Source organism: Acinonyx jubatus, chromosome B4 (assembly GCF_027475565.1).
Source record: "Acinonyx jubatus isolate Ajub_Pintada_27869175 chromosome B4, VMU_Ajub_asm_v1.0, whole genome shotgun sequence".
NCBI lineage: Eukaryota > Metazoa > Chordata > Mammalia > Carnivora > Felidae > Acinonyx > Acinonyx jubatus.
The window spans coordinates 32,190,676-32,208,572 of NC_069387.1; positions in this window are offsets into that span (position 1 = coordinate 32,190,676).

Genomic DNA, 17,897 nt, shown 5'->3' on the forward strand with positions numbered 1-17,897 from the left:
TAAAAACAAATAAACAAACAAACAAAAAACAAATCTACCATATAAATGTTGTCTTTTTTTTACTACCATCGAAATACTGTTGATTTACTAAATACTTCTGCTTTTCTTTTATTTAAATGAGCATATCAGAGGTAGGGTGGGAGATGACAGTACTACAAAGGCATTCAGTTCCTTTCCCTTTATAGAAAGGGCTCCAGAACTACACTGTGCACGAGCTACATAGCCACATTCCAATTCTGTTTCACGCCCAACATTGTTTCAACTAATTCTTAAGTTCCAGTCTCTACCAACTCATCTGGTAGATCCCTGCTCTACAAGGGAGCTCTTTGATATTTCTAAAGCCTATTGTCTGTAAAAAGACATTTTTCTTTGCCTTCTTGCCTTTTGACTCTGAATCCATGGTGAAATTTTAAGCATTTTCTCATTAAACAATGACCTGGTCAGAGTGCCAAGATTTGTCTTAAAGATGAAACTTTGCTCAGCCCTAAGATTTTTGGAGCAATGTAACCCTGACTTCCTCACAGTCTGCTGGATGGTCTCAGGAGCCTATTCCTTCTTTGGCAGGAAATGGAGAGAAGGTCATCCAGGAGATCTTCCTGCATTCTGGTCTGGGATTCTCTTTAAGTGTGGATTTGCAAAAGGAAAAAAAATCAGGGTGTCTTGTTTCTATATAGACAGTGCCTTGTTTTTACAGACTGAGCAGCATTATTCCCTTTTTCTTTCCAAGATATTGGGTAATCATTTAAACATATTAGTTAATAGAAAATGATTGGTCAAAAGGGGCTGGATCTTTTTGGCAGAATCTGTAGCTGTGCTCTCCAAATGCTGGAGTTATGGTAAATTGGAATTCTTTCATTTGTCCGGAGCAACTGGAGACTATGATTCTGCTATAGGTGAGTGATACCTCATCAGAGCCCTAACCTCCCATGTGGTCAGCTCAAGTGGGAAGCGAGGAAACCAGAGGGCTGGCAATTATCCTGTTTCTGGGAGTTGAGTTGCCAGTTATTTGAAAAGATGGGAGTAAAAATACCAGTGCAAAGCAATAAACACAGGAAAACTGATGATTTGGAAGGATTGTCAGCGTATTTACTTCAGATAAGCTTTGAACTCAGATGGTACATTAGGCTCTTTCTTTTTCTTTTTAAAAAATGTTTTCTGGAAGAAATGTCAAAAAATCCTAGTAGGGGAGGATTGTGAAGACAGACCCTGGCTAACAGGTGAAGTTCTTAGGCCTCCTGATCCATTGCAACTGCCAGCCCATCATGGTTGAGGAAACACTGATGTTACTATCAGACTGGGGAGGTGGGAAGTTATGACACCTGTTAGCCCTGTGCATGCAGTGTTCTGCTGTTCTTTATCTTTAAAAAAAAAAAAACTATTAGCCTGTGATGGCATGAGGAAGGACTATGGGGTGTGTGAAAGGGAACTCATTGACGGCTTTGAGCAGAAATGGGATGACCTCTGTTGTATCAAACTAACAGACACTGAGTATGATGCCTGTGACTGGGTTATATGGTTCACTTTCCAGACAGGTGCAAATACCCAGAAATAGTAACTAAACTCTGTGCCGAATTGGTGCACTTCTGGGTGTCCCTGGACTCAGAGCTTGTGATGCTATCTTAATGAAATGTGGAAGTCAGGATAATCAAATCTTTAAGCTGTGTCCAATTTCTCTTAAGAAGAGAGATAGCCTGAGGCAAAACACCTCAGGTTTCAGGAGGAAGCAGCTAAGTATGTAAGGGAGGATCATTATCATCAGGGAAAGGAGAGGTGACACTGAGCCTGTCACTTCCCTTGCCCAAGCAACCTGGGGCTATATGAGGGAGGGGTAATGAGCCTATAACCTTTAAGAAGCTAGGCAAAACATCCCCCCCCCAAATATCTTAAAAATGGAGCCAATGATGAACTGAGGAAAAGAGCAGAGTTTGGGAAGAGAAGCTTATATTAGCTGGATAATTGAACTAAGTTTTACTTTGAAACTTGAGTGTGTGTTTTTGTATGTGTGTGTGTGTGCACATGCATGCATGTGTATTTAATGTTTGGTCAAACAAATGTGCCCCAAATTATTAAACAGGCTCTTAACTACAGAGAACTGAGCTTTGCTGGAGGGAGGTTGGTGGGGGATGGGCTGAATGGGGGATGGGTATTAAGAAGGGCACTTGTGATGAGCACTGAGTATGTAAGTGATGAATCAACTGAATTCTACTCCTGAAACTAATATTACACTATATGTTAAATAACTGGAATTTAATTGAAAACTTGAAATAAAAAATGTCCCCAAAGTGGTACTAAGAAGGCAATTATGTAAGATTCTTTGTGTTCAAAGGACTTTATGTACAAATTTGCTCTTTTAAAGGGTACATCATTTGAATATTGGCTCTAGTGCATTTTTATATTACTTTCCAACTTTTGTGTGCCCAATAAATATTTTTCTCTATAATCAGAATCCATGCATATGTGAAATACTCTCGCATGTAAATCACATTCTATTTTAATTTGGGGGAAATATAAAATTTTTATTACAAAATAAACAAAGAAACTGTTAAAATGAAAAAATCTGGTAATATAAAGATTCAAGAATCATATCATGGTAAATTTTACCATATGTGAAATAGCCCTCTCTTGGTAAGACTCGGCTTTCCTCATTGGTTTCTATTTTGTACAATGTTATTTATATTAGTACATTGTGCTTTTTTGTATTATGATCTAGAAATACCATGCCTCTCCCAGTTGATTTTGAGAGGTAATCTTCTGACCCAGTCTCTAAGATAAGCAAGCTATCTAAAACCAAATATGTTTAAAGTTATAAAATAGAAATAGGTCAAAAAATAGGATGATGGTACATTTCTTTTCTGTGAATGAATATATATCACTAATGCCCATGTCAATGCATGTTTGATTACTCTTTTTAAGTGACTTGATTAATAAAGATATCATTTTCTCCATTAGCTAGGATGGAATGAGGAGTTAGGAAATATTTATATAAAACTTAAAAATTATCATTCCTTCAGATGAAATATGTTAGCATGCCTTGGGTAACACTCATATCATGAAATTGTTCTAAATAAAGCCCAAAGAGAAATCTTTGGAGTGTCTCAACTTAGAATTTTGAAGACCTTTTAGTTTCAAAGGCATCCAAGTGAAAATGACCTTTCCATTGAATAATCATCCATTTGTCTTCCCACAACCTCCGAACTTTTTGGTCTTCAGTTCCTTAACACAGACCACATCACTAAATACTCCCTCAGCTCCCAAGCACTTGAGCCTCTTGGGCCCCCCTATCTCAACGGTCATTCTTACCATGTAAGAATAGTCTTCCATTTCTCACTCTTTCTTCAATACGAAGGTCAAAACTTAAGGTCCACCCTCTAAAAAAATACTTTCCTGTTTACACATTAACTTAGCTTCTTTTTGATCTCATTCCTACAGAAACTAAATTTGGTCACATTGCTCCTAGCATGTTGTGAGCTTCTAGAGGGGGATTTGCACTATTTTATATTCTGTACCTGTTGAACTTGGCAGCTTTTAGAAGTCTATGATTCATATAGGGCCATACTTAAGAGTGATGATTTTTCTGTCCCTCCCCCCAACCAAATCCCTCATATTTGTGCACATGTAAAATCAAGAGTCTCACTACATGAACAGTGGAAAGGGGACAGTATGTCTCACATGGGTTGTCTGAAAGACTTCTGGGAAGAGGGGTGTCACCAGTGGGGTTTATCAGTTGATTGTGTGTGTACTTCTATCTCCAGCAAAGCATGACCTCCTTCTTCATGGGCAGACTCTCTGTAAACTCCATGGATAGAGTCACTATCCAGCCACAGGCAAGAGCAAAAGGTCAAAATCCCCTAGGCTGAACTGCCTCTCTCTGCTTCTTATCCTATGGCTGCCTCTGATGACAGTCTGCCACTCAACAGCATTTCTAAAATGGCATTGTATAATTAAAGAATTCACTGTGGAACATTTAATAATTTAGGATATTGCCTCTAAATCTGGAGGGGCTTATATGTTTGGGAAATATTAAATGTTAGCATAATTTGGCAATTCCAAAAAGTGTATGTGGTAAATCAGCAACTTCACTGTCTTCACCAGCATTGCTCTGCAGGTGAAATGATGTTGTAAACATGGCACCATAACATGGTGTTTCATGTGGGGTGGAGAGAGAACAAGGTGAGACTGACAGATGCAAATTGTAAAATGGAGTTGTGTTCTTTTAGCCTCTCTATAAGATTGTGTGTTATGAAAAGAATATTTGGTTTGAGGTCAAAAATTGCTTTAACTACTTGTATGATTTGGGGCTAGCCATCCAACCTTTCTTTTCCCGTCTCCTTATGTATAAGATGGGGGTGAGAATAGTACCTCTTCAAGTTAAATAGCAGCTAACAAGTTTAAGAGTTTATTATGTGTTAGGCACTTTTCTAATAGCTTAATAATGTTAACTTTTTTCGTCCTCAAGCCTACATGGTCAGTATCATTATGATGACTATTTTACAGATATGAGAGGTGAGGTACAGACAACAACCAACTCTTAAGTGGTAGAATTATAATTATTCAGGACATCTCCTCCAGAACCAGGAAGACACACTGGTTCTCCAACACTGGTTCTTCACATCCTGTGAACCATCTACACAGGATGGTTGTTCAGGTCAAATTGCTTCTCATGGAAAACACAAATATTAGATGTTACAGCATTCAGGATGATGTAGGTATAAACATATACCATTCTTTTGCTGGCTAGTGTGTAATTGTGTTTTGAGGAGTTTGATTTGATCCATGTCCTATTCAGATTCACAGAATAATAAACCACATATTAATAGGATTATAGACTTCCTGAAATGTAGGCTGAAAAAGCAAAAGCTATCTGAACATTGGAGATCAAGGTTAAACCTTTTTGATTACTCACGTTGCATTTTTTTTTTTTTGTATTAGCTAGGGACAGCTTGAGAGGCAGTTGGGGTAGAGTTATTAATAACAAGGCTTTGAACACTGGCTTTGCCACTATTATCTTCAGGATAGTAGGAATATCACTTGGTCTCTGTGCCTTGGTTCTCTTTATAAAATGTGAACAATAGTGTTACCTTCTTTACAGGTTGTGGTGAGGATTAAGGTAATATGTGACCAGCATTTGGAAGAGTATTTGGCACACAGTGAGCTCTTCCTATAGAAATTAGCTATTATTATTTAGGCTTTTGCAGAATATACTTTTTTTTTTCAAAATTAGTAGAAATCGCATCTAAAATAGGCAGACAGTGGCAGATTTTTCTCTGATAGTGTGCATGTGAGGAAGGGAAGTATGGGGAGACAGAGAGTGAGTGAGAAAATATGAGAATATATAGCATACATAAACTAGACAAAAACTCATAGAGACAGACAGTGGTGACTTGGCAGGGAAAAACATGAAAATGCATTCTGGGGACTATATGAAACCCCCAGTGGGAGATCCGTAAAGGAATCCTAGAAGGCAAATGGGCCCCTGGCCTCTCTCAGGACAGCCTGGTCCTCACTCAGACACAGGTAGGAGCTGGTTTGGAAGGCAGGTGTCTGCCACAGGCTAGAAACTGGGGGAATCTGATTCTAACTCATTCTCTCAGCGCTATGGAAGCTCTATTCTATTGCATTTTTCTTTATGTAAGCCAACATTTTTTCAGGACAGATGTTCAGGGCCCTCTAAAATAAGCTTATTTTTCATAGCAGGCATAATCTGAGATGAGCATATCTCCAGATTCAGCAGAATGGCTTCCGTGTACAGCTGGAGCTTACATTTCTTAGCATGTTAGCAAGTGTCAGAAGTACTCCTCAAAAGATATTCCTTTATTAGCATCCTCTTTTTAGTAGTTTGGATTCAAGGCATTGAAATATCTTCAATCACACCACATTTAAGTAAAAATAAGGAAAACACATTAATAAAGATGCCATATACCATATATCTTTGAGGATGAGGAAGAAAGTCAGCTTGAAATAGTGAACCAGTTGAAAAGCATGTCTTTGGAGAAATTTAGAATTTAATTGTTTCCAGTACCAAAAGAGACAGATTCTCATGAGTTTTACACCATGTGAATCAGTTCTGACTCTTGATTTTGGTTCAGGTCATTATCTCATGGTTTTTGAGTTTGAGCCCCGTATTGGGCTCTGTGCTGACAGTGCGGAGCCTGCTTGGGATTCACTCTCTCCCTCTCTCTCTACCTCTCCCTTGCTCTCTCTCTCAAAATAAATAAATAAACTTAAAAAAGACCCACATTAAACCATGTGAATCTTACTAGACCTGCTTTACTGAAAGTACTGATTTTTAATTTTGCACAATTAATGTCTGTGAAAACTATCACATTTTAAATGCAACCTTATTTATATCATCAACTCATTTAAAAGTTTAAATTATTCATCTTAATCATTATCACAATTCTGGAGAGATTCAAATTAATATGCTTTTATGTTTTTAAGAAAGGTGTCAGTGCTTCAGTGCAGCAGATGTTTTAAAATAAACAGATGAAGCATTATACATGATTAGTTTTCTGAATTGCCAAGCTTTTCCTTAAGGTTCTGTATGTGGTTGGGAGAAAGGGTGAAGGCCCAGTGGGGGTATAAAATAGAAACCAGTTTGAGATCATACTGACTGGATTCAGAGTCCTAGTTCTATTACTTTATAGCCTTGATATCTTAGACAAGTCAGTAAACCTTCTGAGCCTTAGTCTCCTCATCTGTAAGGTACAAGTTTTAAAGTAAAGGTGAGAGAGTGTATATAATAAATATATAAAAGACAGTGTATATAAAAAATAGCAAGCTCAGTTCTTGATATCTGTTACTCTAAAGATGGTGATTTTTATTAGTAGTGTAGTGGTTTTATAATCTTCCCACAAATTGTTTGATTCATCTCCCTTCAGAAAGTGGAAACTGATTGTCCTCCCTCTGGATGTGGACTGAACTTAGTGACTCATAATTAATAGAATGTGGTTGTAGTGATGATGTGTAATTTCCAAGACTAGGTCCTAAAGAGGAGACTTTTGCTGTCAGCTGCCATGTTGTGATGATGTCTAAGCAGTCTGTGGAGAGGTCTGCATGGAGAAGCCAGCATCGGAGAGAAACAGACCTCTTGCCAGCTTTCAGCTCCAAATTGCTGGCTATGTAAGTGTGCTGCCTTAGGAGGGGATTCTCCAAATCAGTCAAGCTTTCAGATGACTGCAGTCCTGGTCAACATCTTATCTGCAGTCTCCTGAGAGATCTTGAGTCAGAACCATCCTGATTCCTGTGAGATGATAAGTGTTTCTTATTGTAAGTCACTATATTTTGAGGTAATTTGCTACACAGCAAAAGACAAATAGTACAGTAAAGATAGCAGCAAAACATCCCAGAATGGGATGAAAATCCTAAATTAGTTAGCAGCCTCTGCCTGTGTCTAGGCAGTTGCAGTTGATGCTAAAAATCAAAGGGGTGATTAACCTGCTAATCTATCTATTTGTTTAGCAAATGTACTAGGTGCTAGCTTTGAATAAGGCCTTTCATGGGTCCTGGGAGCCATGTGAGCTGCAGGAACTAGGATGAGTTACTAGGAAGAGACCAAGGCTCCCAGTGGTCTTTATGCTCCAGATCTAACCAAAGTCTTAATGTTACCTCCTCAGGATCTTCTGTTCATCCACGTCTCTCACTGCCACCTCCCTTATGCACACCACAATTGTCTCTTCCCAGGATCCCTGGCTTCCTGCTTACATTCTCATCCTATTAAATAATGTACATCTATAATTATGAATTATAAGTAGCTAGAATGAACTATGTACATGAAATCAAATTATTTCCCTGCTTAGAACATTATGGTGTCTCTCCATTCACTTTGAAAACAGTCAGACCTTTTCTGGATTATGAGAGCCTATATGATTTGAATCTTAATTACCTTCCTTTTTTAATACATTATCTCCCACCACTCTCTGTTGGTTGATTATGTTTCAGTTACACTAGCCTTCTTTCTGTTCCTCAAACTCACTGTGGGATATTGTCACAGAAAGGGTCCCAATAAGTCACCTTTCCCTGTATTCATGTTCTTCTGTGGCCCTCCAATATTAACTTTGACTTGATCCTGTGACTTATTTTGACCTATGAGACAAGAACAAAATTGACATAAGAGGAGGCTTGAGAAACACTACACATTGGACATTTTTTTCTCCTTGGGTGCTTGTGGAAGAAGCCTGAATTACCCTGATGTTTCATGAACAACACATGGCTCAGTTCCCTTCATTATCTCTGCCAACCTTCACTCAATCTCCAGACATGGAGTGAGCCCTATACATGAGTGAGTTCAGTGGTCATGGGATGCAGTGCTATAGCTGAGCCCAGCCAAAACTGCTAACCTACTGTGACAAACACATGATGTGTTAAGTCACTAAGTCACTAAGCAGTAGAGAACTGCTACACACCGACCTTATTCCTATCCCTGGGTCCTGATACTAATTGTCCCTTCTGATTTGTACGTTTTCTTCTACATCTGCTACAGAGGGCTCTTTTTGGTCAATTAGATCTCAGTTTAAACCTCAGGATGTAAAAGGCCTTGCCTGACCACTCATCCCAAAGGGGTCTTATAGTCAGTCACTCTCTGTCATGTCATTATGTTTTTCCTCAAATCATTATCTCCTGTTTTCTTGTTCACCATATTTTATCACATCTAAGACACTGTTGGTTGTAATACATTCCCATTTCAGAAATTTTGAAATGTGGAAAAATGAGTGCTTTGAATTGATGAAATACAATATTTGATTATGTATTACTTCCTGTCTTCCTGAGAATATAGGCTTCATGAGAGTAGAGACCTCCTACTTGGTCTTGCCCCCCTTTAATCATTCTCTACACTAGAGTTAAAATAAATTTTCTAAAACACTAATATAATCACACCACTCTTCTACTTAAAATGGTTAACTGGCCCCTCCTCTTAGGATAAAATCCGAGATGCCTACATGGCTCCAGTACCCTTAACGATTGGAATCTTGATACATTCATCCAGATTCAGACCACCCTCTGCTTTGCTTTTCTCCAGCAGCACCTATCTTCTGTCAGGTCTTAGACCACATAATTCTGGCCTCAAAGCCACTACCATGCTGACTCTCTGCCAGTTGTTCTTCACCAGCCTCTCTGCCTGACTGCTTTGTGCCAATCATCCATCCTCAATTGTTACACCCTCTGTGAAGCCTTCTCTGCCCCTCTCAACGGACTTAAATTCCTCTCTCACAAAACCCTACACCAATAACTATTGTAATAATTATAAAATATTTGTACAATAATTTATTTCATACATGTATTTAATACCTACTATGTAGCAGACACAAATTTAGGCACTGAGTTCACAGAAGTAGATGGAAACAACAAAAATATACACCCTAATGGAGTCTATGTTTCACTGAAGGCAAATAGTCAATAAATAAAATGGATATAGAAGAAGTAACATGTTAATTAGTGCTTGGAGAAAATTAAGGAAGGAAAAGGGAAATAAGAAATCCTAGTGGTTAAGGGGCTGCAGATTTACATAGAATGCTCATGAAAAGCTCCAGTGAGAGGATGACATTTGAGTAAAAACTTGGAGATAAGTAGCAGATATTTGGGGAAAAACAGTCTGGGATTGAGAATAGCAAGTCCAAAGGTGCTGAGGCAAGATCCTGGTCACTGGTGATGAATTTTAAAAACATTTCATTCCATAATTTTCACAGTGCACTAGTGGAAGAAGTAGAGAAAAAGCAGTTTATTTTTCCTTTAAATACATGAGCCTTTACGTGAAGATACAGTCTCACAGAATAAGACTAAAGCACAGGCAAGTTGTACTTGTGTCTTGCGAAAGAGGCAAGTCCAAAGAATTGGTTTCTCAACTCTTTATTAGATTCTGTGTATGCAGAGGGAGGAAAGAGTCTGGTGGAGTCATCCTGAAAGGGTCCACATAGAAAGTAGGTCTTGGTTGTCAAAGGAGGAGCAATTCTTCCACCAGTGGGACCCAGCAGAGACAGCAATCTAGGACCTGATGTAGGTCCTGCAGTCTTAAGTGGGCCTTGAGACACAGTCACTGGGCCTTCTCTCACATAGAGCCAGCTGGATATACTCCTAATTGGGAGAGAATGGCCAAGCATCGGGGATCAAACCAGCCAATATCATCTGCAGGAATAACCTAGATACTTATTGAACTGTTTTCTTCTCATCAGTGGGGTCTAAGTACTGATGCTGAGGCTGCACACATGCACAGCCCATAACCTACCAATCCTTTTTGAACACATAACTAAAAGCCAACTCCTCACATCCATTTCAAACATAGAATCGATGCATAAAATGATGCATTCTAAGCAAGTTGCATCAGTTAACTGTACATCTTAGGATCATAGACATCACTTTGGAGTCTGATGACTGAAGAACCTGACTACAAAGCAAAAGGAGATTAGCCAACCTAAAACCTCACCAAGACACCTGGGAGGAAAAATAATGAACTGAATTCATGTCAACATATACATAACAGATATCTAATAATTTCCTGAAAGCAGGTTTTGTTAAAAGTGGGAGAGAATAGGAGAGTCCTGAGTGTTCAAGTGTGAAACTGACATGGAGGAAAAAGGGAGGATGCAAAACACAACTCTGTCAAGTTCTAAACTTTATTCAAGAACTCGCTTAATTTGGCTGTTTCTTTTCTCAGTGGAAAGGGGATCTTGGCCCATAATGTTCTTGTCAAGATTTATTATTTACCAAGGCTTCAAATTCATTGCTTTTTCTCCAGATAAAATATATGATATTTTTATGATTCTGTTCAATATTTTGTTCATTTATTTTATATGTTTATATTTATCCAACAAATAATGATCATTGCCCTGAAATCAGTTGTATCGAGATGGACATGTGAAGATCTTTTCCTATGTATCAATGGTTTCTAAATTTGTCTGTGTAACAGAAAAGACAATACATAAATTTAATAACTTAACCACTATAATGTTATATAATTTAAAAATATGAACAGCTGTAAGTTAGTATTCTGCTGAACATCCTTCCAGAAACTATTTTATTGCTTTCTCTCTTTCTTTTTCTCATGTTTGTTCATTACCTAGGTAGTTTTAAATACATTCCTAATAGGAAGATACAGACTTCCCCATTATAGATATTAAACATATATATGATTATAATAAATCAATTAAAAATCCTGAAGCCTTGTACAAAGGATGGTTTTGTTAAATTCTTAATGTAGTCAAATAATAGAGGTTTAGATTTTAAATATTTTTGCTGTATTAAACACCATCATATTTAACATCTTTGTGTATACATTTTCCAGATGTGGAATTATTAAACTATCCTGTGTAAGGGCTGCACTCACCAACATTACACAAATGCCAGCTGTGAGGGAATGCATGCTATGTATATCATGGCATTTTGTGATTCAGGTAAAGTTGATTATTATCATTTTGTTGATTTTGGGTTTCTGTAGATGTGCGATGCAGAAATTGGGGGAGGGGTTAGTTATAGGAATATTTGTTCTGTTAAAGTCTGTTGCTACTTCTAAAACAACAACTTCATCTGAGTAGACAAAGAAAGAAAAAAAAATATGCCTTATTTTAGGCATAGTCCCATGTTTAATTTTGAGGCAAAGCCCCTAAGAGTGCTGCAAACAGCAATGAATGGTGTGGATCAAAGATCTGTTTCCCTGTATGGTGGAATACCAATTTATGCTCTATTTTGCTAATGAAAATAGAATTGGCAAACAAAATGAGCATCTAACAGGGTATTGGGCTCAATACTTTACAGTATTTCTTGTTTCATGCTCATAGTACTCTAACAGCAACTACCTTGAAGTAGCAGAGAAGTTGAAGTCACTGATTCAAGCAGGATTTGATCTAGAAAGTATCTTGACTATAATACCTTATAGATATGAGGATGAAAATAAACTTGTAAGGAAATTTTAAACAAAATAAATTTTATTTGAGTAAGATATTAACTCATAGATACCTATATAATATTTTTAAAATAAGGTTCACATTAATTTGTTATTTATTCAATTATTCAAAAATATTTATGAGTACTTTCTATTTGCCAAGCACTGGGATGTACAGCGGTGACCAAGGGATACATGGACCTTGTCTTCATAAAGAGATTGGACTGTGGAGGGGACAAGCAGGAAAGCTGGCTGCCACAGGCTTGGGGGCTGAAGCCACTCAGGGTTTAAAAACAAAATGTAGTCCTGTCTAAGAATTCTATTGGGAATATTAGACAGCTATGACATGCAAGGTTCATGGATTTGTTACTTTTTTTTTTTTTTCTAACTGGCCTCATGGTATGACCAGAATTTCAGATAAAGCTTAGAAAAACATGTAACTTTTGGAAACTTGGCAGTTTCTTGAATTTAATGTTTCTCATAATTTATGAATCTCATGGGAAAGTTATTTATCTCTAGTTTCTGGGATTTGCTAGAACTTTATAGAAATTGTCTGACAGGCAGCTTTTGGAGAGAAAAAGATTTGCAAAGTTTGTATTTTGATGTTTTTATTAAAGTCTCTTGACACCAGATTTCCCAGCTGATGAGCCAGATTCATTCAGATGGGCTTCAGTGTGAAAATTGGGTGTGTCCCATGGTGACGCTCATGTCCAGCACTGCCTCATCAGAGCACCCTAATGGAGTGGCCTTGTCACTAGGGCACCAGTGATCTTCTTGTGCAAGGGACTATTTCTGTCTTTGCTCCCTATGCATCTTCAGAATGTGCACTGCCTGACACAGAGTAGTCGCTCAATGATTATTTGTTAAATGAGAGAAGTGTATATCTGGGAAAACTTCAAATACAGAGAGATAAGTGGAATGTTATTAGGTTGTCTGCCAAGGCAGTCCCCTTTCCATATTACAAGTCCCTTTAATCTACTTGTCTCATAGATGTGTAGTATCTGGATAAAAGGCCACCTTAGGTGAACATTATATGTTGAAATGGCTATGATTTCCATGATCTATGCTATTCTTCAATGTCAAGTCAGACCTTTCAGTAAATGGCATCACCATTTCTCAGGATATCCTAGAGAAGCATTTGAAACATGTTTTGAGGAGATGAGTTTGTTGTTAAAATATAAAGTGTGTTTCTGTATGTTTATTTCAAAGAGAATAACAGAGGAAGGATGGTATGTTATAATTATCTTTAATATTGCACTTCTTCAATTATAATTTATTATAACTGAAAGGAACAAGCTCTGAAACCTAGATTAGGGGCTTTTCTGATTTGAGCTGCTGGTCTCAGAGGTATACACATGGTATGTGCTGGATCTGAGCAGAGAATGCTTATATCATGTCAGCAGTCCAGGAGATATCCACAAAACTGTATGGTATTCACTATCTAATTCCTTTCACTTCTTTCAGTGAAGACACTGAAAAAGCTGATTGTAATCTGAGAATACCTCTTTTAAAGAAACATCAAGAGAGTTAGTGCTACTAGAGAAGCTAAAAGATACTAAAGTATTTGTTACAAGTGAGGAAAGCTTTAAAACAATGTAGAATAGGAATTCTATTTTCTACATGTAACACTTGGTGACCTCTCCCCTACCTCAAAAGATAGTGAAAGAGATCTGATAGGGATGGCAACTGTCACTGGTTATGGATGTTACACTTACTTTCTAATGGTAAGACAACAAAAGGCCACACTCTGTGGGTATTCAATGATCAGACAAAACCATTGAGAAGCATGAGGGTCTTACCTGAACATTGATTCAAAGAAGTGTTCTAGCACTGGAAAACACTTAACAATATGTAGAGAAAGGAAACTTGGATTGATGTTTAGGTTGTCTACTAAAATGATCACAAGAGAGGTATAGATGGAAAGCTATTCTGCACACTAATTTTTCCCCCAGCAATTATGGTATTGGTTTTATAGTGTATCTTTCACCTAAATCTTAGGCAGCATCTGTAAAACTATAAATTCTTTCATCAGAATGCCTGGAGTAATTGTAACACTGGTGTATAGATAATTATTGAAGCTTTGTGTGTAGGGATATATGTACAATTTTATCACATTAACTTTAATTCAGTTGAATTCAAAATTATACACTAGGAAGGGTGATATGTATATATATATATATATATGTGTGTGTGTGTGTGTGTGTGTGTGTGTGTGTGTGTATTGGTGTGTTATGAAGCTAAATAAATTATTGAACATGATATGTGAAATGTGTTTTATTCAGTATGATGGGTATTTTATTCAGTATGATGGGTATCATTGTAGGAAAGTAGAATAAGGTAAGCTTATATGTCATTTGATTTGAATATTTAAAATTTGTGTAATGTAAGTGATTTTTCTTATTTGCTGTACAAATTATTTTTCTGCTCATACTGTTTCTAGTGGTATGCCAATATATGTGCTATAAGATAAGTATTTTTAAGAGATATGCCTCCCTAATGATCTAATAATAGTCATTTCAATAAAGGTATAAATAGATAGACATAATTATGAATAATATCTCTAGAACCTTTATGAGTTGGGGAATATAAAATAGGATGAGGTCCATCAGCTGCAAAAGCAAAAATCCTAGGAAACATAATTATCTATTAACTATGTCTTTTGCTGTGTTATTGATGTATAAGGGACGGGGACAGTGGAAATGATTCCATGGAATAATTGGAGGAATGAAAAATGTAAGGTAATTGTTAAGGAGTGTGTGTGTGTGTGTGTGTGTGTGTGTATCGAGATATCTATCTATCTATCTATATCTATCTATATCTATATCTATATCTATATCTATATCATCTATCTATATCTTATCTATATCTATATATATTTCTATCTATCTATATCTATAATCTATCTATATCTATCTATATCTATACTTCATTTTTCCAATTATAGTTATTTCATACTTTCCCACATGATGATTAATGTAAATCAGCTTCCATTTATTAAATACATTGATCTTGTTTCAAATTAATGTACAAGATTTGTGATTAATTGTGAATCAGTCTTATTAGATCTGAGTGTATGAATATGATGTAGTGTACTTATTTTATTGTTTTAATTTTTAAAAGTTTATTTTTATTTATTTTGAGAGAGAGAGAGCATGAGCAGGGGAGGGGCAGATAGAGACAGAGGGAGAGAATCCCAAGTAGACTCAGTGCTGTCAATGCAGAGCCTGACATGGAGCCTGATCTCACAAACCATGAGATCATGACCTGAGCCTTAATTGAGAGTCTGATACTTAAATGACTGAGCGACCCAAGTGCCCCTACTTATTTCTATTTTTAAATGTAGTTATACTTTTAATGTGCTTTTGGAGTTCCTTCCTAATACCTTTTATTATGGTGCTTTAGTCTGTAGCAAGTCTAAAGTAATTAAGATTTTTTTTCCCAAGAGGAGAGGAGAGAAGTAACAATAATTCCTTTCCTGAAGAGTTTCTTTAGTTTAAAATGATTATGTGAGAAAAGAGAATTGAAGAATGTATTTCACATAAGTATTAAACAGCTTTTAATTAATTACTTTATGTCAGAGCATAGAAACATATATTAAATCTATACATTTATAGACACGTTCTTCTCTAGTAGTCTGTCAATTAGATGTTTCTTAGTATTTACAATTACAATTAAGAAATCTAATGTTAGTTTGAATGTCTTTCTCATCTAGGTAAACATTTTTTTTTGTAAAAAATTAGATTCTTTTCTTTATAGAATTTTGACAAGAAAATATCTACATACATATTTTATTTTAATTTAATACACTCTTTTCTTTGTGATACTTGGGGTTCACTTTTGTCCTGATACCCCAAGTTCATCGTCAGCTCAGGAGATTTTCTTTGTGACTATTTCTTCTCTATAACTTTCTTCATTCTCTTCTCCTTCTAATAAGTCAATATTATATGTTTTGGATTCATATTTCTTAAGCTCCCTTCTGTAGTTTCTATTTTATTTTCTTTTTAAGTTCTGGAAGAATTGCTCAAGATGAGGTTCCAAATCACCAATTCAGTTTTCTGAAGCAACAGTTATGCAATAATATTCATTTATTGGTTTATAAATTCTATCAAGTACATTTTTAAATCCCAAAAAGACTTTCTGGTTCTCTGATGATCCCTTTGGCACAACAACCTGTTCTTTTGTGAATGTGATAGCCTTTGAAACCAAGATTCACAGTTCTTGTTTAAACAATAACTTGACCTATTCCTTAATTTTCTGTTTATTTTTAAAGTTTTAATTTAAATTCCAGTTAGTTAACATATAGTGATATATCAAGGTGTATAGCATAATGATTCAACACTTCCATACATCAGAACAAGTGCATTCCTTAATCCCCATCACCTATTTAAACCATCCCCTCATCCACCTCCCTCTAGCACCATCATTTTGTTGTCTGTAGTTAAGAGTCTGTTTCTTGGTTTGCCTTTCTTTCTTTTTTCTCTTTGCCCATTTGTTTTTTTTCTTAAATTCCATATATGAATGAAATCATATGGTATTTGTCTTTCCCTGACTGACTTATTTTGCTTAGTATAGTACTCTCTATCCCCATTCATATACTTGAAAATGGAAAGATTTCATTCTTTTTTATGGATGAGCAATATTCCATTGTGTATATATATATATATATATCCCACATCTTCTTTATTCATTCATCAGTCAGTAGAAACATGGGCTGCCTCCATAATTGGCTAATGTAGATAATACTGCTATAAACATCAGGGCACACATTCCCTTTGAATTAGTAGTTTTGTATTCTTTGAGTAAATGCCTAGTAGTGAAATCGCTGGATTGAAGGGTAGTTCTATTTTTGAACTTTTAAGGAAACTCAACACTGTTTTACAGAGTGGCTGCACCAGTTTATGTTCCCACAAACAGTGAAAGAGGATTCCTATTTCTTCACATTCTCACCAACACCTGTTATTTCTTGTGTTGTTGATTTTAGCTATTCTGACAGGTGTGAGGTGATATCTCATTGTAGTTTTGATTTGTATTTCTCGGATGATGATGAATGATGTCGAGCATCTTTTCATGTGTCTTCTGGCCATTTGCATGTCTTTTTTGGAGAAATGTCTATTCATGTCTTTTGTCCATTTTTAATTTGATTATTGTTTTTTGGGTGTTGAATTATATCAGTTCTTTATATATTTTGGCTATTACCCCTTTATTGGCTATATCACTTGCAAATATCTTTTCCCACTCTGTAGGTTGCCTTTCAGTGTTGTTGATTGTTTCCTTCACTGTGCAGAAGCTCTTTAGATGTAGTTACAATGGTTTATTTTTTTTTAATTTTGTTTCCCTTGACTCAGCAGACATATCTAGAAAGAACTTGGTATGGCCAGTGTTAAAGAGGTTACTGCCTGTGTTCTTTTCTAGGATTTTTATGGTTTCAAGGCTCACATTTAGGTCTTTAATCTATTCTGAGTTTATTTTTGTACATGGTGTAGGAAAGTGGTCCAGTTTCATTGTTTTGCATGAAACAATGGCTTTTCATTGGCTTGCCAGTTTTCCCAACATGCTTTGTTGAAGAGACTGTCTTTTTCCCACTGCGTGTTCTTTTCGATTTGCCAAAGATTAATTACTATGTAGTTGTGGGTTCATTTCTGGGTTTTCTATTCTGTTCCATTGATCTATTTTTGTGCCAGTACCATACTGTTTTGATCACTACAGCTTTGTAATATAATTTGAAGTCCAGAATTGTGATGCCTCCAGCTTTGCTTTTCTTTTTTAAGGTTGCTTTGGCTATTTGGGGTCTTGCGTGCTTCCATACAAATTTTAGGATTGTTTGTTCTGGTTCTGTGAAAAATGCTGTTGGCATTTTGATAGGGATTGCACTAAATGTGTACACTTCTTTTAGTAGTACAGACATCTTAACAATGTTTATTCTTCTAATCCATGAGCATGGAATGTTTTTCCATTTATCTGTGTCATCTTCAATTCCTTTCATCAATGTTTTATAGTTTTCAGAGTATAGGTCTTTCACCTCTTC